Source organism: Delphinapterus leucas, chromosome 9 (assembly GCF_059928025.1).
Source record: "Delphinapterus leucas isolate spDelLeu-1000000601 "Yukka" chromosome 9, BTC_Dleu_Yukka2, whole genome shotgun sequence".
NCBI classification, from domain to species: domain Eukaryota; kingdom Metazoa; phylum Chordata; class Mammalia; order Artiodactyla; family Monodontidae; genus Delphinapterus; species Delphinapterus leucas.
The window spans coordinates 33,800,870-33,823,422 of record NC_143137.1 but is presented as its reverse complement, the minus strand read 5'-3'; the positions used below and the strand labels follow the sequence as shown (position 1 = coordinate 33,823,422).

The 22,553-nt window shown below is 37.5% G+C and overlaps 1 long non-coding RNA gene across 1 annotated transcript in view; it reads right to left on the bottom strand.

The window, feature by feature from the left end:
- Positions 1 to 9,317: 9,317 nt before the first annotated feature.
- The window catches only part of LOC111179351 (uncharacterized), an 82,900-nt gene continuing 69,664 nt past the window's right edge, over positions 9,318 to 22,553 (bottom strand). The window contains exon 5 of the long non-coding RNA XR_002645887.3: positions 9,318 to 11,347. This is a non-coding gene — a long non-coding RNA (uncharacterized LOC111179351). The remainder of the gene's footprint in view (positions 11,348 to 22,553) is intronic.

Sequence of the window (22,553 nt, the reverse complement as noted above, 5' to 3'; positions counted from 1 at the left end):
ATTAAACAATCCTTAGTGTTTCATATGGGGAAAGGTTTCTTTTTTTTTTTTTTTTTTTTTGCCACTAGCGAACATTTGAACTTCCTTCTGATATGATAATACTGGCCTACAACAGGCTACTGTACAGCAAACTAACATCGAAGACTGCTTCTTATTTTGGGTGACAATTATTCCAAATTAACAATTCTTATACTTAGGGCAGTTAAAAATTATTTCAAACAGGCTAAATATGTTTAATTAAATGATTTTCTAGATTGTTTTTGAACCCCAGTCCCACCACTCTGTGTAGCACCACGGGTATTTACAATCCCTTAAAAATGTCTGCTCTTTATTCTGAATTTTGTATGAAATCATTAGGAGTGTGAGGTTCTCACAGTCATTAATGTGTTAAAGGAGATGTACATGAGAGGCAATCCTTAAAGTTACAATTATTGATAGCTATAAAAGCACTAGCTCAAAACCACGTAACCTTCTTAGCTGGTCAAAAGAGTATAATCCTCTCAGTTATTAGAAGACCTCTGAAGTGAAACACAGAAACTCAGCCCTTCTGCCTGTTTTTTAAAAAAATTCTCCTAGACTATAGACTAAATCACAGGGCAGTGTGGGCTCAGCCCCATCTGCGTGGCAAGCAGCGAATTACTTTACTTGAACTTTGCTCCAGTCAGGACATTTCAGGGCTTATAAATCTTGAATCCATCTAAGTTCACCTTAAATTAGCCTTGCAAAAACACACTCTAAACTCCAGTTGTCAGCCTGGTGGCTTTTGGCCAGATGCCACTCAGCAGCTGAAACACTGTCATCTTCTCTTTCACTTTTTTTGTATTAGACACAATTTTTAAGGAAAAAAAAAAAGAATATGCAAGCTAATATGATGTGGAGAACAACTATAGCTGAATAATGGTACTGTTAGCAGGTACATTTTACAGTTAAAATATATGTGATGAAAACAGTGGTCAAGGCAGTCTAGCTGTGTGTACAATAATGCCATATACGGCACAAGGAATCTGGGACTGGGCCAGGGGCTTGGCTAAGCCATGCCAAGATACAACAGATTTTTCAATTTTCCAGCAAATAGAAACAAAATACTAGTTTCAGAAGGTGTACTCAACAAACACTTCCCAATGTGTTTCTGATTTGTGGTCAGAATGTTTTTACTGTTGGTGCCCTGCACTTTTGAGACATTTATTTCCTAAAAGAAAGATTCCTTTCTATAAAACTCAACTGTCTGTTTTTCAAAGCAATTTAGAATCAAACACACAAATAAAATTCTTAACATATGGAAACCTTCATATAGGGCCTTACGTATCCAGAGTTAAAATTGTTTTATAAACTGTAATGCTTTGCAGATGAAAATACAGAGGGGATGACTGTTTTTAGCACTAATGCTTTTTGACAGCGTTAAACCTTGTTTTAGTAATTGACATCAAAATGTTTGGTGGTTTTAAATGGACCATTAATAAAAATGGCATGTTTTAAGTTTTTTAGAAATTGTGCTTAATACTGTGAAGTGGGATAAAATTGCAAATGTAATACTGTATTTTTATTATTTAAAAAAAATTCTTATAACAAAACAACCCTCATTCTACCCCATGTCTCCAGAGGAACTTCTGAAGCTCAAAGGGAGAAAATATTTCCTCAGCATCTCTATAGAAATGGACCTTTTGCCAGTTCCCAGTTTGGAAAAAGACAAAATAACAAAACAAAAACAAAATTGGCATGTTCTGCCACTAGGACTCTAGAAGGCTGCTGAATCAAGCTGGATCCCACAGAACCATGAAAATATAAACAAAGGTGTCTACATGAACTAGGAAGTATACATCAGAAGACATGAGTTTTAGTACTACCTCTGTCACAAATGTTGCATCCAGAAAACCACATAAAATTCTCTGAGCCTCAACAAACTTATCTGCAAAATGAGAATAGTAATATTTACATTACCAAAGTAGAAAGACAATTGGGACAGCTCATAAAATACCGTATGTAAAAAATCTTTGTAGTAGGAGGCAAAATTATTCAGTTCCATTTAATTAAACAAGCATTCTACTTAGCACCTATTAGCTCTTATCCACAATGAATGGGAGAGAAGAAATGGATATGAAAGTTATAGATCTTATCCTTGTGGAAACTGTAAAGAACGAATTGGATGAAAGCAGAAAATGGGATGAAGTTGGGGCTAGAGAGCCATTTGGTTCAGAGAGAACAATTTGAGAAACATTGAGGGCAGGAAACAGCACAGCATGATTCTGGAACTTCAAATGATCCAGCATTGCAATATGAGGATCGACTGGAAAACAGGAACAAATGTTTGGGCTAATAGTATGTAAAGGAACCCTGTAAAAGGCTGTCATTCATTTGTTCATTCAATATTTTTTGAGTGTCTGTCATGAGACAGGACCTATACTAGTCACTCAGTTACACAGAGGTGAAATAGAGAGACCTATGTATAGGATAGGCCCTAACTTCACTGTACTCATGCTCTCCAGTTAGAGACTTTGGACCTAACTAAGCTAGAAACTGGCAAGCTGTAATTTACATCTTATGGAGACAATTGCGCCATCAGTGTAGGAGGAGGGTTCCAAGGAAGAAATTTATGTAAGTGCACCTGCATTTCTTTCTGCTGCCTCTGGGTCCCTCCCAGCCTCCTTCCTACCTAGTTCTTAAGGGCTTTGATTATGTTAATGAGAATAATGAGGAGACAGATCTACCACAGTGGATGTGATAAAGACAACAAAAAAGATTTACTCTGGAAATGAGTAGAACTACTAGGTAGTTCTACAGGAAGGAGAGGAGAAGCAAAGGTGTTAAGAACTGCTAGGTTTTATTTTGAGAAGTTTATGTTAGTAATTGAGATTTGGGAAGGAAGAAATTTGGGGATGAATAGTTGCCATCCATGTAAAGACTACTGAGAACAGAAAAGATGAAAATAAATATTTAAATGGTATGAAGAAATGCAAACAGTAGCCCTGATTATTCCTGAAATTTTACCAGAAAAACAAAGCAATATGCTAGAAGCAATGCAGAGATTGGAACTGTGATTTGGGGGTGGGGGGTGTATGGCTCAGGAATTGGTGTTTCAGGCTGAGACCCAGAAATATGTGTTCACTAAAATGAAAAGAAGTATAAAAAATGTCCTCAGGAGTTTACAGCAGTCAGCAAACACTGAGGTACTTTAGAGACACACAGACTCTATTCTCAAGGAGCCTACATTTCAATAGGATTGATAAATGTAACAGTTTGTAAAAATAAAAAATAATTTCAAGTACTATTAAGTAAACAAAACAAAAATATGGAGTCTCCTCTAGCTGAAGTAGTTGGAGAAGACTTCTCTGAAGACATGCTTTCTGAACAGAATGGTGAATTATGAGGAGACAACAGTAAAACATCCCACACAGAAGAGCAGAAGGACACAGGGCTGGGACAGGAAAACCTTGGGCTATTGAATATTTGAGGAACACAAGACAGATTGTGTGGCCAGAATGTATTGAATAAGAGAAAACAGTAGAAAATGAGGTCAAAAACATAGGTAACAGCCAGATAGTACAATCTCAGAGGCCACAGAAAAGAGTCTGGATTTCCTTCTGGCTATAATGAGAATCATTAAAGGATTTAAGTGAGAAATGACACCTATTTTACGTTTTAGAAAGATAAATCTGGCTGCTCTGTGGATAAGCCTTTGGTGCTGGCGGTGGCTGGAGTGGAGGGCAAGGGTTGCAGAAACAGAGCACATTGTCAGGAGGCCATTCAGTCAACACAAGCTGCTGGTGCTCAGGGAAGGAGCATGTGTTTGATGGGGGAGGAGACATGTGAAGTAGGGAATCAAGAGTTTCGTGTTGGCCATGATAAATCAATATGCCTTCTGGACATTCATATGAGGCAATCACAACCAGAGGGAAAGGACTGGAGAGAGATATAAATTCGAACACCATCTGCACAGTGATGTTACCTGAAGCCAAGACTACACAAAAAGAAAGAAGGTGAAGAACCCTGGGCAATTCTAACATTTAGACGCTGGTATAGAGAAAGAAATAAGGAAAGGAAATTGAGATAAATCCACCTTGAATAGAAAATGTATTAAGAGTAAAGGAGAACTCAAATAGTATACTGGCGAGAGGCCAATAAAAATAAGAACAAAAAAAATTATCATTAGTTTGGCAAGATGAAGAAAATTGGTGACTTTGATAAAAGTCATTTAATACTGTGGTGGGGATGACTGAAAAGGGCTGAGTGAGTGGCAGAAGTAGTGACGGTGAATATAAGCTCCTTGCCTGACATTCTCTAATTACACGGGGTTTTACTCCATTCTAAAGGAAATCCCTCTACTCATATGTCCCCTGGATGGCATTCCCTCTCATCTTCGCTTGGACTTTGCTCCTATAATGTTCCCCCTCCACTCCTGGGACGTCTCGTTATTATAACTAAACTTCTCACTGATGCAATTAAACCTTCCTATCAGCAGAATGTGGCTTAATTTTCACCAATCTTAAGACATTTCCCTTAGTCCTACCTCCCTATTCCAGCCACTGCCCAAATTTTCTGCTTTCCTTCATATACAAATTATAAGCTTAAAAATTCTTTTCTTAATCAACATCAAAGTTATGAAGAAATTAGTTATCCTTAGAAGGAGGGCAGAAATCCAGGATCCCTTGGAGATTTAGTATCCACCGTGGGAGCCAGGCAGGCTGCAGAACGACTGGCATGGATTAACTGTTAGCATAAACATGGGATCAGGAATTCAGAAGGATCGCCATGCCAGAGGTCAGAGAAAAAACAATATACTTAATGACTAGAACATACTGCTGAAATTCTGTAGGAATGGTAGGCATCAGAGGCAGAGGAATGTTGGCACCTGAAGTAAGCATCCAAGAGACCCAGCAGTGGAGACTATTCGGACTCAAGTCCTCTAGAATCTCCATTATGATGGCAGACTGTCCTGTGCTAATTAAAAGTCAGGGCAGAGAATGTCTGTAACTCCCGTGTTAAATTCCTAACTATGCACCAACCAACAAGAAAAATGTTTCACCTTTTAAAATCAGTTTTGAAAGACAACCATTGTGGTCCACACACCAGGGAATTAGAATAGTCTGGAGCAGGCCATTCTGTGAGGATCTGTAGTAAAAAACTGAACAGCCTTGTCTTTCATCTTAAAGCTGAGCAATCCCTAGTTTTTTTGCTACTGGTAAAGTTCATTAATCAGGATTATGGAGGAAAAAAAAAAAAGACAACCACAGCTGCCCTCAAGAATGGAAATGAAATCCATGGAGAGCTGCAGATATGCTTCAGCCTCCTGAAATAAGCCCCTCAGCAGCAGAGTTTGTAGGAGGTATAAGTAGTCAGGTGTCTTAGTCCTTTCCAGCTGCTATAGCAAAGTACTATCAACTGAGTGGGCTCATAAGCAACAGAAATTTATTTCTCACAGTCCTGGAGGCTAGAAGTCTAGGATCAGAGTGCCAGCACGGTCGTGTTCTGCCGAGAACCCTCTTCAACTGCAGATTGCTAAGCGCTCCTTGTATCCTCACATGGTAGAAGGAGAGTAAGAGAGCTCTCTGAATTCCTTTTATCAGGGCACTCAACCCATTCATGAGTGCTCCATTCTCACGATCTAATTATCTCCCAAAGGCCCCACCTCCTAATACCACCATTGGGGCTTAAGATTTCAACACAGGAATCTGGGGAGGACACAAACATTCAGTCCACTGCATCAGATTTTCCATTCTCTGCCAGGAAAATCCCCCAAACCAAACTAAACCAAGTTTGGAAAATAAGCCTAGCAATTTTCTTCAAGTGTGGCAGGGTAGGTCACAAGCAGGATGGCAATGACCACAAGTCTAACCCTGGCCCTGCCCAGACATCAGAAGGCCCATAGAGGTGGCCCATATTTATATTAGCTGTGGAAGAGGCACACTGCATGGCTAACTGAACCCGTAGGAAAAAAAATAACTCAGTGAATGAGTCATCATCTTATCCAGGCAGAGACCTTTTAAATGAAAAGACTGGCATATTAGCTGACCAGTGTACTAACAGGAATTTGGAAGAACACAACAAAGTAGATGTAAGCGCTTCCTCCATAGATACCAAAAGTAGTGCCATCTGACCTACCAGAAGGGAGTAGGCAAGATGTGTGTGGGGAATGACAGGATGCTGCGAGTTGGGGGATGAAAGGAGCTTCCAAACAGAAGGAATAGGTGTGTGGCTCTTCATCAGTTCTCTAGAGGAAAATGTACGAGTCTTAACAAACTAACGCTTTGTTGCTCTGCTCTACTTCCCTGATTTCTCCTTTTTCTCTAATTTCTAAGGAAGAGTCTATGTTTTCTTACATAGCATCAAGGCCTAGTAAAAGACAATCAGGATAACTGGGAAAAGGATTGTCTCAATAAAAGAAGTGAGAGTATTTAAAAGATTTATATTGGAAAAAGGAGAAATCACAAGCAGGAGAAAGATATAGTAGAGCTGAGCTTTGTGAAGGGGTACAGTGGGAGGAACAGCTGTCGTCCACATGGAGGGTGGAGCAAAGAGGCAGAGATGGGGTGGGGAGGCTTAAAGTACAATCACTATTAGTACTGTACTTCCTCCCTTTGGGTATTTGCTAAGAGACTGATTATAAATTAGAATTCTGATTCTAGTTTTCCTTTCGACTTTTGTTTCTTCAAATACGATTCAAATTTTCCAAGGACTGTTAGGTAAGGAAGTAAGTATCAAGATGTAACCCAGTGATTATCCTGAGTTCTAAACATTAGTCCCTGTTCTATTCTGGAACAGCAACCTTATTTCCTCTTGTTAACTGTGATAATTCACCCAGGGCACTATTGTGATCTTCACCTTCTCTACCTGATGGTTCAGCAGCATGAGAAATTCAAAATATCCAGAGAATAATCTGAGCTTCCAATTTATTGGAAACATGATGATGTTTCCTTGTGAAGTATGCTTCTCTTAGGCACTATGACCTTCAATCTCATTGAACCATACTCTTGGGGGCAGGAAGCAAAAATTCTTCTACTGTATTAAGAGTAATTGCAAGAGGGGCCACTTGCATTTCCATGCCTTAACTCTCAGATCTATACATTCCATCTAGGGAGCCTACACTGGCATTGACTACGGATTTAAGAAATACATCTCATCCTACAGGAATATCACTCCCCTCTCACAAGGTGTTTTCTCCTTGTTTGCACTATAGCTGAGGCTTCAGAAGGCCATTTCAATGTTTTGTCAAGCCAGCTACTTCTGGACGAGGCATGTGGTAAAAACTAGTGAGTTCTGACGTTGTGGGCCCACTGTCAAGAAATGTGGCCCTAGTCACACAAGATATATATGGAAGAAAATGACAGCTGATAAGTCATTCTACAAATTCATGAATAATGCTGCTTGTGGAAGCACTGCAGACACTGAAGACAAATTCCTAACCAGAACCAGCCTTGGCAGAAAACCCATGCCTCTATCCCTGATGCTATAGTCACTGTATACATGATACAATGAGCAAGCACTGAGTATCTAAAGAAAGATAACTGTTATCTACTGGGTAGGTCATCTTACCTAGTTATCTATTGAGAACCTCTTCAGTAATGGATTACCTCTGCCGAGCATTACACAAAATACAAATAGTGCCACACTCTGTACCTTTCCAGAATTGCCATCACACATATCCAACCTCCAAATCTTTTTCAATTTTTCAATTTTCCATTAAAAAAAGTTTTCTTTCCAAGTCCCTGACAAGCCAAGTAACTTGTTAGCCACTACCAACACTACCAGTGTAGATCTGTTTCTCAAGTCAGCTCTCCTTCCACGTGCAGTGGAAAAATAGACAAATATACTAGGATGTTCTCTCTGCACCTTGAGTGGGACTGTAGTAAAATATCTATCCATTTCCTTCCATTCTTGCACTGAAGAATGGTGTCTCTGTGCATCAGAACAAGCAGGACTGCCCATCACCCAGTCACTAGAGATTCAAAGTAAAATATTAAAACATTAGAATATTCTAAGCCAGTCATGGAATTGTGTTTTCCTTACCAGGATAAGTAATGAAATTTTAATTAATGAGACTTAAGAGAATTACGTTAGGGACTTCCTGGAAATGAATCCTTCTCCTAAAAAGTTATATGTAAAAAGAAAAGACCTTTTTTGCCTCTGAATACTGTTGTATGCATGTGACATCTGAATCTAAAGCAAATATCTTCAGAAACTAAAGGACACTAGCTTAAGACTACAAGCTAACAAACTGAAGATCGAACAGTGGAAAGACGGAAAGAAACTGGTTCCTAGATAATGTCCTTGAGCCACTGAGTGATCCATTCTTGGAATGGCTAAATGTAAGAGTAACTCTAGACTCTTTGCTACCACCGCGACACTGGCATCATCTGAGATTTTATTAGAACTACAGAATCTCAAGCTCCACCCAGTTCTACTTAACCAGAATCTGCATTTTAACAAGATTCCCAAGTGATTCATAAGCGTATTAAATTTGAGAAATATTTTCCAAGACAAAATTTTTAGATGTAGTTACTAGCACATGGAATTGACCAGAAGAAAACAGACTGGAAGATTATTAAATTCTTAAGGGAATTGTATTCCCATTAGGTTCTCTATTACTTGCTACTCATTGATAAGGAGGGATAGCTTTTGAATGAAAGAGGCTTAAACATATTTATGATCTCTTTTTTCTTTTTTGGTGTAGTAAATGTATTTGGATTATACAGTATGAAAACTATAAGCATTAGCGTTCAAACTTTGAGCACTGTAATTCTTAAGATGAGGAAACACATGTAGAGGCTTTGGAACATACAATGTTTAAATAACTGCTTAAGAAGGCAATAAATATCACATGAAAGGGGGCATGATTAACAAATGAAAGCAATTCAGTGTCATTCAGGTACTACATAGGTAGTACCAGGGATAAAAATATGAATGGCATAATCCTTGCCTTAAGGAAACACACAGTCTAAAACAACTGTAAGCCAGGTCACAGATCAAAATAAGTAGGACCAAACGAAGGATATGCTTTTGATAGTATTTGGCATATACATCCCCAAACAATAAGTAGAAGCATCACGGTGGGCTTTTTTTTTTTTTTTAACTTTCCAGCATACTTTCCCCTTCTGCTAACAGCACCACAAATTTCCTTTGAGGTGCCAACTCTCCCCCATTTTCCATGCATGCGGTTCAAGTTAAGCTACACCACTGCTCCAGGCAAGAAGAGAGAGATACAGGCCTGGCCAATCAGAACTCCTATAAAAGATTACAGTATTGTTTCCAGCCAACATCTCCACCCTACTCCCAACTCCCACAAGAACAGTATATGTACATGCCTTTGCCATACTATTGACAGCTGAGGTGTTGCCCTGTAAGTGGAATACACTGGAGTGGAATAAATCACTATCCAGAGTTTTAAGTCTGGGAAACCAGAAAAATGATTCCATTCGTAGTGATAGAGATGTCAGTAAATGAGCATTTGGAAAGGAAGATGAAGAATTCAATTTTGGATAATGAGATTTAATTTAAAATAATACTTATTATTTCTTTTCGATTATAAAAGTAATGCTTGGTTTTGTAGATAATTCTGAATATCAGGGAAAATGGAAAGAAGGCATTTAAAATAACCTGTTAACATTTTGATATATTTCCTTCCAAACACATTTTCCCCCTCATACATAAATACATAAACCAAAGTGGGATTCCATTTTACACACATTCTTGTATCCTGCTGTTTTCATTTGACCTTGTGAATATCCCAATGTAAAAAACAAACAAAAAAACAACTTGACTATGTAACTCTTCACTTAATGACAGGTTTCTTCTATTTTTACAATTACAAATATAACTATTAATAAGAATATTTATATTGAAACCTGAATATTTAACTAATTTCTTAAGACAAAAGTCTAGAAATTAAATGATCAGGCCACAACAAGTATGAACTACTCTAAGGCAATGTAGATATGCACAGTGATTTCTCGAGGTCTTTGAGGTAAAATGTCTACAAGAATATAGGTATGTAACACCTTTTTCCCTCACAATAAATATTTTCTCAAAAACGACATATATACACAGACATAGACACTCATGTGCGTATCGGGGCAACTCCATTAAAGAGTCTTTAACACAATAGTATAAGGGTAAGCTTTCCATCAGGATACAGAAGCCGAAAGTCAGCATAAGTTTTCTTTCTGGACCAGATGGTCATTATAGGCAGAAGGCCAGCACAGTGAGGTTTTGTACCATGTAAGCAAAGAAACATTACTCAACACATGTAGAGAAAATGCAGCCAGAAAAGAGGGACATTTCTTTTAAGACAAGAGTAAACTTCTTTCAGGAAAAAAATAAGTTACTCTAAAAAATTAAGAGATTAACTAAATACTCTTATGCATTTCTCAAGAGGATACTGCATCTATAAAACTATATCATGTAGTTATAAAAAACAAAGAACCTGCGCGTCTGGAGCCTGTGCTCCGCAACGGAGAGGCCACAACAGTAAGAGACCCGCGTACCGCAAAAAAAAAAAAAAAAACAAAGAACCAGGGGGCTTCCCTGGTGGCGCAGTGGTTGAGAGTCCGCCTGCCGATGCAGGGAACACGGGTTCATGCCCCGGTCCGGGAGGATCCCACATGCCACAGAGCAGCTGGGCCCGTGAGCCATGGCCGCTGAGCCTGCGCGTCCGGAGCCTGTGCTCCGCAACGAGAGAGGCCACAACAGTAAGAGGCCCACGTACCGTAAAAAAAAACAAAAACAAAAAACCCAGCAATTTCGTATGGACAAATAAGTGAAAACTGAGAAAACAAGTATTAAGAGCAACTCACCGAAGGTGTTGCGTGCGGTGCCAACTCTCAGGTTCCACGGAGTCCGAGCCTGCGCCGCGGTGTATGCTGGGCCGGTAGCGGGCGGGGCCTAGGCTCCCATCACGGCTGTGCCCGTAGGCTTTTGGTTTCTGACTCTGGCCTTCCCTGCGTATCTGTGCAGCTGCTGTCTACAGAGACCAAGCGGGCAAGTTTGGAGACAGCGGTATTTGGGGAAGCTCAAGTTTGCCGTCCTGGAATTTTTCCTGGATCTAAAATGTTGGTTTTAGCCACAGAGAAGAACGAAGTTGCAGCGTTAAATTCTCAGACTGGGTAGATAATCTGGTGCTATGTTGATAAGGGCACCCCAGAGAGGACTCTGGACGCCATGCTGCTCCAAGAACTGGATGCAATCACTGGATCGGATGGAGGCCGAATCCCGCGTTGTTGGGAGACTAAAATTAGGGGCCTGAAGTGGGAGATTATCTTGGACAATGGCAGTTTCCAGGCAGTTGGGCTGGTGGGTCTGCAGGAGTCAGTGAGGTCCCTTGCAGTTCTGAAGACCACTCTTGCCCACCATCACCTCTCTGGTGGGCATTTAAAGTAACCGAAAAAAGAAAGAGAGGGAAACAGGGAAGAGGAAGGAGAGAAATATTAGAGTTACAGAGAACAGATCTAGATGATTGAATATTTATATAATAGGAATCTTCGATATCAATAAACCAACAAAACAGACTCTCTGAATCAAGAGAGTTCACTGGGAACCAGAAAAACCTTTATTAATGCATGGCGTGAGCCCGGATTGGATATTGAATTAGAAAAGTTATAAAGTACATTTTTTTAAAATTAGCATTTGAAACAAATATTAGATAATATTATTGTATCAATATTAAATTGTCTGCATTTGATAATTGTATTATGGGGATGTGAGAAGTCCTTGATCTTAGTAGATATGTACTGACATATTTAGGAGCGAAAGGTCATGATGTCTGTAACTTTCAAATGGTTCAGCAAAAAATAAACAACTGAGAGAAAGAACCTGCAAATACGGCAATATATCAATTGATGAATTTAGGTGAAAGGTATAGAGTTGTTTATTGTATTCTTGCAACTTTTCTCTAGGCTAAAACATTTTAATATAAAATTTAAAAACATGAAAAAAATTGAAAGATAATGCTGGGATACCAAGTGAAAAGCTTAAAAGATTAAAAAAAAAGGTTCTGTAAATATCTAGGAAGAAAACAAGCAAACAGAAGCAAACTCACAGTGATTAACATCTGCCATATACAAGGAGAAAAAAAATGGAGCATCATATCAAATGAGCATACAGAAGCTTAGAAAAAAATATCCTTCCTCAGATGGGGGTGGGAGAATGTCTCCAGCCAACTGAGAAGTAAATGGTTACAAAATAATTCAAGTTTGAGAGTCAAAGAATGGGGAAAAATACTTTTAACAGAAAAGATAACATATAAAACACTATCTAAGAATCTGTTGGTCTTGTCTGATTTTCTAATTCAGCTGGGTTCAGTATAATTAATTAACATTTCCTGAAAACTACCTTTCTTTCCACATTTTAAATTATTTTGCTTAGAAACCACATCTGGTGTGTATCCCTCAAAGCATTCCCATTTTTTGTGTTTGGATTTTGTGTCTTTATTTGGTTTGTGAAAGAGTGCTTAATTCTTAGCTTTTTCAGATACTCCTATCTCCTGAATAAAAGTGGTGATAGTGGGCGCTGTTATCTTTTTCTGAACATCAAACGTAATGCTGCAAGATTGGCACATTAAATATAGCATTTAACAAAGTTATTTTCCATACCAGCTCACTAAAACAGCCAAAACAACTTCTCAAAATATGCAGTATTTTAAGTTGTTTTCAGAGGAATAGTTAATGAGATTATACATTTCTTATTTTGTGGTTGTAGATACTTTAAAATTTTTGAATTATTTTCTGTGTAAAATGTATGTATATGACAACATTCTGAAATAGTTTGCTTAGTACTATTGCTATATTTTATAACTTTTCCATGAAAATAAGACATTTAGTTTGAAGAAAATAAGAAAAAGTCAGAAAATTATCATCTAAATAATGACAGACTTTTTTTGGATCGTTGTGTTTGATTGATGATTCCAATGACTTGTTAGCTTTCAACAAAAAGTCCATTGTAATAGAAAAATAAATATTGTTGAAAAAAATTTCTACGCCCAAGATGGAGCTGCTCTTGCTCAGGGTGCCACATCAACCAGGTGAAAGATAACTTTCATGTCCCTGTAAATGCTCCACTTGATCAGAAGTGCAGTATACTCAGTCAGCCAATCCCCAGATACGAAGCTAACTCTGGGCCTTCTCACCCCAAACGATGTTAACTATGTGACCCCAGCCAATCAGATACTTTCTATTTATCTCTTCCTCATTCTTTATGACCTATGCTATAAAAGTTTTTTTCCTTCTGCCCCGTTTTGCAGGCTCCCAAAAGGTGACTATCTGCTTCATGTATAAAGTTTGTTTGTATCACCTAAATTGCTTTCTTTAATCATTTTTTAACAATACCTATACAAAAAATTTTTCATGAGAAACGTAGGCCTTAAGACTTCAGAAAATAAGATTTTTTAAAAGATAGTTGAGGCTGTTTTTAAGACTGATGGCATGCTTAATATTAAAAAGAAAATGTTTACAGTTAAAAAATATAAGAATGCAGAAAATGAAATAGAAAATATTGAAATATTAATTTTTATTTAAGATTAACATTCAGAAAGTGATAAAATATTCATATTAATTACACTCATGTATGAGAAAATACTTTGAGAAATTGATATTCTAATACTATGTAAATCTAATATTTTATGATTGAATAAATTCCAACCTTACCAGATAGAGCATAGCAGATGAAATAGAATAGAATAGTGTCTAATCTGCAAATGCCATGAGTAATACCTCACACTTCCAAGTTGTAGGTATCAGGATCTTTAAGATCAGAAGCACTTTTTATGGCATAAAATAAAATCTTAAAATAAGATAAAAACAGTGAAAACAAACGGACCAGTGTTAACTGTAAACTTTTCCTGGAATAGAGTTTGTACATTTCTTAAATATTCCTGTGATAGGTAGAATAATTTTCCCTCAAAGATGCCTACATCCTAATCTATAGAACCTGTGACTATGTTAGGTTACAAGGCAAAGATGAATTAAGATTATGAATGGAATTAAGGTTTTTAATCAACTGACCTCTAAAATGGGAGATTGTCCTGGATTATCTGAGTGGAGCCATTGGAAATATTGAGGTTCTGAAAACATGGAAGAAGTCAGAAAAGGGACCAGAGTCAGAGAAAGACTTGATGATGCTATGCTGCTGGCTTTGAAGATGGAGAAAGGGGCCAGAAGCTAAGGAATGTGGTGACCTCTGGAATCTGGAAAAGGTAAGATAATGGATCTTCCTTATAGCCTCCAGAAGGAATGCACCCTGCTGACATCTATATTTTAGCCCAGTGATACCCATTTCAGACTCCTGACTTCCCCAACTATATAATAAATTTGTTTTCTTTAAGCCATGAAGTGTGTGATAAATTGACACAGCAGCAATGGGAAACTGATATAACTCAACTTCTTTAAATGTATTAAGATATCCTGCAAAGACCAGCTAATGTTATAATTAAAGACATTTCAAACTGGTAAATTTGTATATAATGGAGGCATCAACTTTCTGCATTCAAATCAAATTTACTTGGTTAGATATTGTTTTCAAGTTTGATTCATAAATTACTACCTATGCTCTCTTTCCATATGAAAATCTAGTCAAGAAAATAATACTTTTTTCAGGCTACTTCTCATGGGAACATCTTAAATGGGTTACTGCTGGTTAAATTGGACATGAGCCCTTTAAAAGAAGGTAAGAAGAGTGCATCTAAAGAGCTATAATTTTGGGATTTCACCATGAAAATTTGTCATTAACCAAGGAGTCAAATAATATATTTTTTAAATAAATTTATTTATTTATTTTTGGCCTGTTGGGTCTTCGTTGCTGAGCGCGGGCTTTCTCTAGCTGCAGCGAGTGGGGGCTACTCTGCATTGTGGTGCATGGGCTTCTCACTGCGGTGGCTTCTCTTGTTGGGGATCATGGGCTCTAGGTGCACGGGATTCAGTAGTTGTGGCTCGCAGGCTCAGTAGTTGTGGCTCGTGGGCTCTAGAGTGCAGGCTCAATAGTGGCACACGGGCTTAGTTGCTCCGCGGCATGTGGGATCTTCCTGGACCAGGGCTCGAACCCATGTCCCCTGCATTGGCAGGCAGATTATTAACCACTGCGCCACCAGGGAAGTCTCAATACTTTTTAAAAAGATAAAAAATTTCACTTAGTTTAAAATTTCTGAACCAGAGACTTCACTATTCTACTAGGTTAATACTTCTGAGAGTTCAATAAATTATTTTAGGAAAGAGTAAAATGGTCAAAATTATGTTTTAGAAAAATAAGAAATAGCAATATAGGAAACAGTTTGGACTTCCAGACAAGATGATTCTGTAAGTTCATGCTTTTGGGTAACTCCATGGTTCCAACCACAAAAAGATGATATATAAAGTTAAAAAAAATAAATAAAGATTCAACCTGGCACAGAAATAAGATACTCTTCCCAACTGACCACACAAACAAAGCAGAGTAGACAGAAGCAATTAGCCCACTGAAGTCAAATTCCAGAGAAAGCAAAGGTAGCTGGGATTCAGCTTATGCAGGGAACTGGGATTAAAATGCTTCACATTTGGTAGGAAGATTTCTTGAAAACAGAGGATATTGTGGATTCCAAGATGTTGATGATACAGAGACTGGAACTGTGCTTTACATACAACTTCAACCTTAGAGAGGCAGCTGAAAATACACACAGTATCACAAGAAAACTGGAAAAAACTGTTTGGGGACTGGAATGCAAGGACCCCAATAGAACCTTGGTGCAGAAGGCATTTCAGGATTTGGTATCACAGGAAATGAAAAACCATTAGATAGGGGTGAGGAGAGAAATTGTGAGAGTGAAAGCAAGAGCAAGAGTGAGCAAGAGAGGAGGAGGAGGAGGAGGAAGGGAGGGGAGGGAGAAGGGGGAGGGAGAAGGGGATGGGAGGGGGGAGGGAGGAGGAGGAAAAAATGAAAGAGAGAAGAGGAAGAAAGGAAGAGAGTACACATTAAAAAGATACCCAAAAGTATACTACCAGAAGTCAATTCACTGAGATTAAAATAATGACTAGAATAGTATGAAAAAAGTGTTTTTTTAAAATCAGTTGAGGATGCTAAAAATCTCATAATGTCCATACAAAAATAATTAGCATAAGTATACAAAAAGAACAAACCTTAAATTTTACACGAAAAAGAGTTACAAAAATACAAAAGTCTATACCTAGAATAAACTTCATATTGAACTCAGAGGAAAAACAATAGGTGAAACAAAAGGTTTCTGAGGCGTTAACTCAGAATAACACCCAGAGAAAAAGAAGAAAAGATATTTTTAGAAAAGAGAGAGGAAAAAATATTGCAAGACATGGAGGATAATCAAGAGCCTCCAATAAATAACTAATAGGTATTCCAGAGTTAAAAAGTGGTCCTGGACTGATGGTGCCCTCAGATGGCTATCAAGAGCAAGTTCAATTTTTTCTGGAAAAGTCGATTTCTATCTCCATTCTTATTGAATCACCACAGATAAAAGTTACAAGAAAAGTAAGCTACATGGAAAAGACTCTGACAAGTACAGGTTTCTGGTAACTGTACTGCTGAACTGAATGAATAAGCATTTTCAGAACTTTAATGGAAAACTGATGATTTCATAAAAGTGCTAACAAAAGATCAAGATGAAAAAAAAATTAATTACATGGGACTGATTGAACTGATGAGGATGATTATAATTTTTGTGACTTTCTGTTTGAATTTTAAAAAAAAAAAGAAAAGAAAAGTAAGCTAAATCTTTAATGTGAGCCCTGTAAAAATATCCATGAGGGCTTCCCTGTTGGTGCAGTGGTTGAGAGTCTGCCTGCCGATGCAGGGGATGCAGGTTCATGCCCCGGTCCAGGAAGATCCCACATGCCGCGGAGCGTCTGGGCCCGTGAGCCATGGCCGCTGAGCCTGTGCTCCACAACAGGAGAGGCCACAACAGTGAGAGGCCCGCGTACTGCAAAAAAAAAAAAAAAGAAAAGAAAAAAAAAAACTATGACTTTTTTTATGGAACTAGAACCAATAATCCTAATATTTATATGGAACCACAAAAGACCGAGAATTGCCAAAGCAATCCTGAGGAAAAAGAGCAAATCTGGAGGTATAACCTTCCCAGACTTTAGACAATACTACAAAGGTACAGTTATCAAACAGCATGGTATTGGCACAAAAACAGACATCTGGAACAGAATAGAGAGCTCAGAAATAAACCCATACACCTTCGGTCAATCAATCTATGACAAAGGAGACAAGAATACAAAATGGAGAAAAGACAGTCTCTTCAGCAAGTGGTGCTAGGAAAGCTGGACAGCCTCATGTAAATCAATAAAATTAGAACACTCTCTCACACCACATACAAAAATAACCTCATATACAAAAATAACCTCAAAATGGTTTAAAGACCTAAATATAAGACATGACACCGTAAGACTCCTAGGAGAAAACATAGGCAAAACATTTTCAGACATAAATTGCAGCAATATTTTCTTAGATCAGTCTCCCAAGGCAAAAAGAAATAAAAGCAAAAACAAACAAATGGGACCTAATAGAACTTAAAAACTTTTGCACAAAGGAAACCATCAACAAAGAGACAACCTACAGAATGGGAGAAAAGATTTTCAAATGATGCGACCAACAGTGATTTAATTTCCAAAATATACAAGCAGCTCATATAGCTCAATGTCAGAAAACAAACAACCCAATCAAAAAATGGGCAGATCTAAAAAGATGTGTCTCCAAAGAAGACATACAGAGGGCCAACAGGCACATTAAAAAATGCTCAACATCACTAATTATTAGAGAAATGTAAATTGAAACTACAATAAGGTATCACCTCACACCAGTCAGAATGACTATCATCAAAAAGTCTACAAATAATAAATGCTGGAGAGGGTGTGGAGAAAAGGGAACCCTCCTACACTTTTGGTTGAAATGTAAATTGGTATAGCCGCTATGGAGAACAGTATGAAGGTTCCTTAAAAAGCTGAACATAGAGCTCCAGAAATCCCACTCCTGGGCATATACCCAGCAAAGACAAAAACTGTAATTTGAAAAGATATCAATACATGTGCCCCAATGTTCATAGCAGCTCTATTTACAATAGCCAAGACATGGAAACAACCCAAATACCCATCAATAGATAATTTGTTTAAGAAGATGTGGTGTATATATATATATATATATATATATATATATATATATATGTATATCATTACTTAGCCATAAAAAAGAATGAAATATTGCCATTTGCAACAACATGAATGGACCTGGAGAATATCATACTAAGTGAAGTAAGTCAGACAGAGAAAGACATATACTATATGTTATTACTTATTTGTGGAATCTAAAAAATAATACAAATGAATGTATATACAAAACAGAAACAGACTCACAGATAGAAAACAAACTTAGGGGATAAATTAGGAGTGTGGGATTAACAGATACAAACTACCATATGTAAAGTAGATAAGCAATAAGGATTTACTGTGTAACACAGGGAATAATATTCAATATCTTGTAATAACCTGTAATGGAAAATAATCTTAAATATATATGTGTATATGAATCACTTTGCTGTACACCTAAAGCACAATATTGTAAATCAACTATACTTCAATAAAAAAAAATAAGCTTTCAGTCAAAATCTATAAAACAAACAAGGAAATAAGATACCATGAGCAAAATAGAACAGAAACAAAGAGGCAGCTAAATAAAATTCCAAGCCTTCAGAAATAAAAGTAACCAGAAAACAAAGTACAAGTATATACAAAAGGTATTAGACACATGGCTGAAATCAAGAAAAAAGAAAATTATCTGGCAAAGAAATGAATAGAACTTCTAAAGAGGAAAAAAATACAATTATTTGAATGAAAAAATTAATGGGCAGGAATAACAGCATTTTAGCAATAGATTGATAAAAAGAAAATTAGCAAATGGAAGATACAGATGAAGAAATTACCCAGAATGTGGCAGAGAGAGACAGAAGTAGAAAATATTAAAGAGTGGTTGAGAGACACGAAGGATGAAGTGAGAAATATATAGGTTTATATATTGGCATATATATGTTATATATATATATACTCAAATATATACATATATATACAAATATGTGTATATATATTTATATTTATACCAATTTAGGGAAGCAGATAGCCCAACGAATTCCAAGGAGAGTAAATTGAAAAAACTACAAATTATAATTCATCATAGTGAAATGGCAGAAACTAATGGGACATAAAGAATCACCTAGACGGGGCTTCCCTGGTGGCGCAGTGGTTGAGAGTCTGCCTTCCGATGCAGGGACGTGGGTTCGTGCCCCGGTCCCGGAAGATCCCACATGCCGCAGAGTGGCTGGGCCTGTGAGCCATGGCTGCTGAGCCTGCACGTCCGGAGCCTGCGCTCCGCAACGGGAGAGGCCACAACAGTGAGAGGCCCGCATACCACAAAAAAAAAAAAAAAAAAAAAAAAAAATCACCTAGAGAAAAAAAGAGGGATTATCTTCAAAGGAATGTTAAACAAAACCATAGAGAACAATTTATATTAAAGTCTTGGGAAAATATATGCCAGCCAAACAATAGCTAAATAAACTGGTTTAGTCATTTTGACATCTGGCAAAGTAGAATTTAAGGAAAAAGACAACATAAAATGTCAACATATAATAATTTTTAAAAACCCACCAGGAAGTTACAGAAATCTCAAAACTATATGGAGCTACAAAGTGGATTTGAGAATGGATTGGAGAAGGAAAAGACTGCAATGTGAAGTTCAATGAGGAAGATAAGAAGATTGTGGGCTGGATGTGGTTTTAGAGAACTCTGTGGTGATCTTCAAGAGAACAGTGTTATTGAACTGATGGAAGAGTGAACCAGATGCAGTACCAGGAAGAACGAAGGAGAGGTAAAAAAGTGGAGACATCAGAATTGTGTCTGGGACGTGACAGGGAGAGCCATCACAGAAGCTAGAGGGGGTACGTGAAGCTGAGAGGTTTATTCTTTTTTTTTTTTTTTTAATGTGGACATATTTTTAACAAAAGCTTAGATTTTGTGATTTTTGCTTGGCAACGTGGAACATTATAATGTTATTTTCTTTCTTTTGTCCTTTTCTTCTCTGACCACACAGGAGGAATCAGAAAAAGAAGCACTTTAGGGTCATGCCACTTTGTTGGTGTGAGTACAAGAGAGAAAGTAGAGAAGATGCTGAAGAACCACACCCACAAGCATGGCCTCCTACCACCCTCTGATGCCACCTAGCAAAGTGGTTTCACCAGTGTCAGAGCTGAGCAACCAGGTAAGCAACTCTTCCTTCACAGGAAGTGATGGTGAAGAAGAGAGAGGTTGTTATGGGCTAATCATGTCCTCTCAAAGTTCATATGCTGAAGTCCTAACCCCCAGTACCTCACAACATGACTGTATTTAGAGATGGGGTCTTCAGAGGGTGAGCCCTAATCCATAGGACTGGTGTACTTATAAGAAGAGGGGATTAGAACACCAACACACATGGGGAGAAGACATTAATCTGCAAGGAAAGGGAAAAAGCCTCAAAAAAGCCCCAACCTTGCCGGCACCTTACCTCAGATTTCTAGCCTCCAGTATTATGAGAAAATAAATTTGTTATTTAAGCTAAGTCTGTGGTGCTTCATTATGACAGCCCTAGCAAACTAATACAGAGGTATAGGATGAAAGGTGGAATCCTGGACTCATTCCCTCCTTAAATTCCCAAATCTTTTTATTTTTATTTTTTAAATTAAGATGTGATAGGACATTGCAGCCAAGCTTACGGTCAAGCCAGTGATCAGAATCAGAGAGTCAGATCAGTAGATCAGAGAGTTTGACCCTAATAGTCCCAGAAAGAATTAAGTGCAAAGCCACCTTTGAACAATTATCCCTTGATCTATTTCTTAGTCTTGAATTGCATTCAGATAATGTTACTCAACCGGGTACACCAGGAATGGCATATTTTATGCCCAGGTCATAATGTAGCCCAAATAATACCACACCAACAAGTTTTAAATTCTCAAGTTGAAGAAGAATAGCCCCATTCCATTGTTAAGAAACCATAGAAAATAACTGATGGAGAAATTTAAGTTCACACAGTGAACCCTCCCCACCTTGTGGTCGCATCGAAATATAAAACATTGCATAAGTAAAAGCGATTCGAAAAATAAAGTCAAAATCTAAAAAGCTGTATCACTGTTTATTTGGTCAGAAACAATAAAGTCTAAAAATATAAACTTCCCTTTTACACAAGCTTGTGAGATTTCCAATAGTTTCCAATATACTTGGAGACAGTTTTCATAATTAAAATAAATTAAAATAGTTTTAGGTACTTAGTATGTCCTAAACTTTGGAATTAAATCTCATGTGTTAGAATAATGAACATGTAACTTATTAATGGCATAGTATTTTGTGAAATACTTTAGTTCTTTGGCTTCCAGTGTTCTCAATGTGCAAATAAGAATAATAAAGCAAACCATCCACTATGTTATAAAGATCAAGTTTAGATAGTTTGTGGGAAAACATTTTGTTAACTCTAAGGCATGCTATTAAGAATACTATCTCATTATTTTTTAAATTTACCCTTAAGTAAAAAAGAGGCCTATGGGATTTTTCTTTCTGAAATTGTTCAGCAAAACTGCTCTTTCTCATATAGAATCTAGAATTTGAGTCTCATCTAGAATCTTATGGGTTAGTTGCTGTTAACCATTATGTTCTGAATCCTGTTTGCTGCAAAAATGTCATGAAACCCAATTTTCTCCTTTTCCAAGCACCTCAGACTATCCAGGTTTTACCTCTCAACTGTATATTTTTAAACTAGGTAATAGGAAGCAATGGCCATTTGGACTCGCTGCAGTCAGAACTGTACTGTAAACACTTATCACACCCATTCCTCACAGGCCAAAACGAGGGACCCCCGGAGATCAGCCTCCCTTTCAGGCTGTGTCCAATTAAACATGGCAACAGGCCAATGGAAAGCAAAATATCCATTTTTAAAAAGGAAAAAAATGCACTTGATTTATCTTTGAACCCATGAATGTGTGACAGCATGTTATAAATTGTGCTTAAGGTGGGGAATTTTAAAGTTGAAGCTCTAAGGACTCCCTCCCCCAAAGATTTGAAGCTTCTTGTTCTTCTGAGTGTCAGATGGGTACATATGGTGTATTACTTCTCTGGAACTTAATGATCTAGGTTTTCTACCTTTTAATATTTATGATGCTATATAAAGGCTCTGTGTACTTGACATTTCCAGGGCCAATTTTTGCAAATGGTCTTAACCCAGGCTCTAAATTTGCAAACACAAATTATTTGGGCAAATATTTCTGGTAGTTAGATTAAAATGCAGTGTTTGAGGATGTTATTTGACGCACACAATTTTAGAGACCATGCTGTTAGAAGGTAGAGTAGCCTCCCTAAAAAATTTCTTGAAAAACCTGAAAGTTTACTTATATCCACCAACTTTATCTTAAAAAGGAAAAGCAGGATAGAATTTTGAAATATTTTATGGTACATACCAGATGATCTAAAATCTTTACACAAGTCATTATTATTTGCAATTAGCTTCACAAAAGAAGGCAGGTAGCATAGCACCTTCTATTTCATTCCTGGGGATTTGAC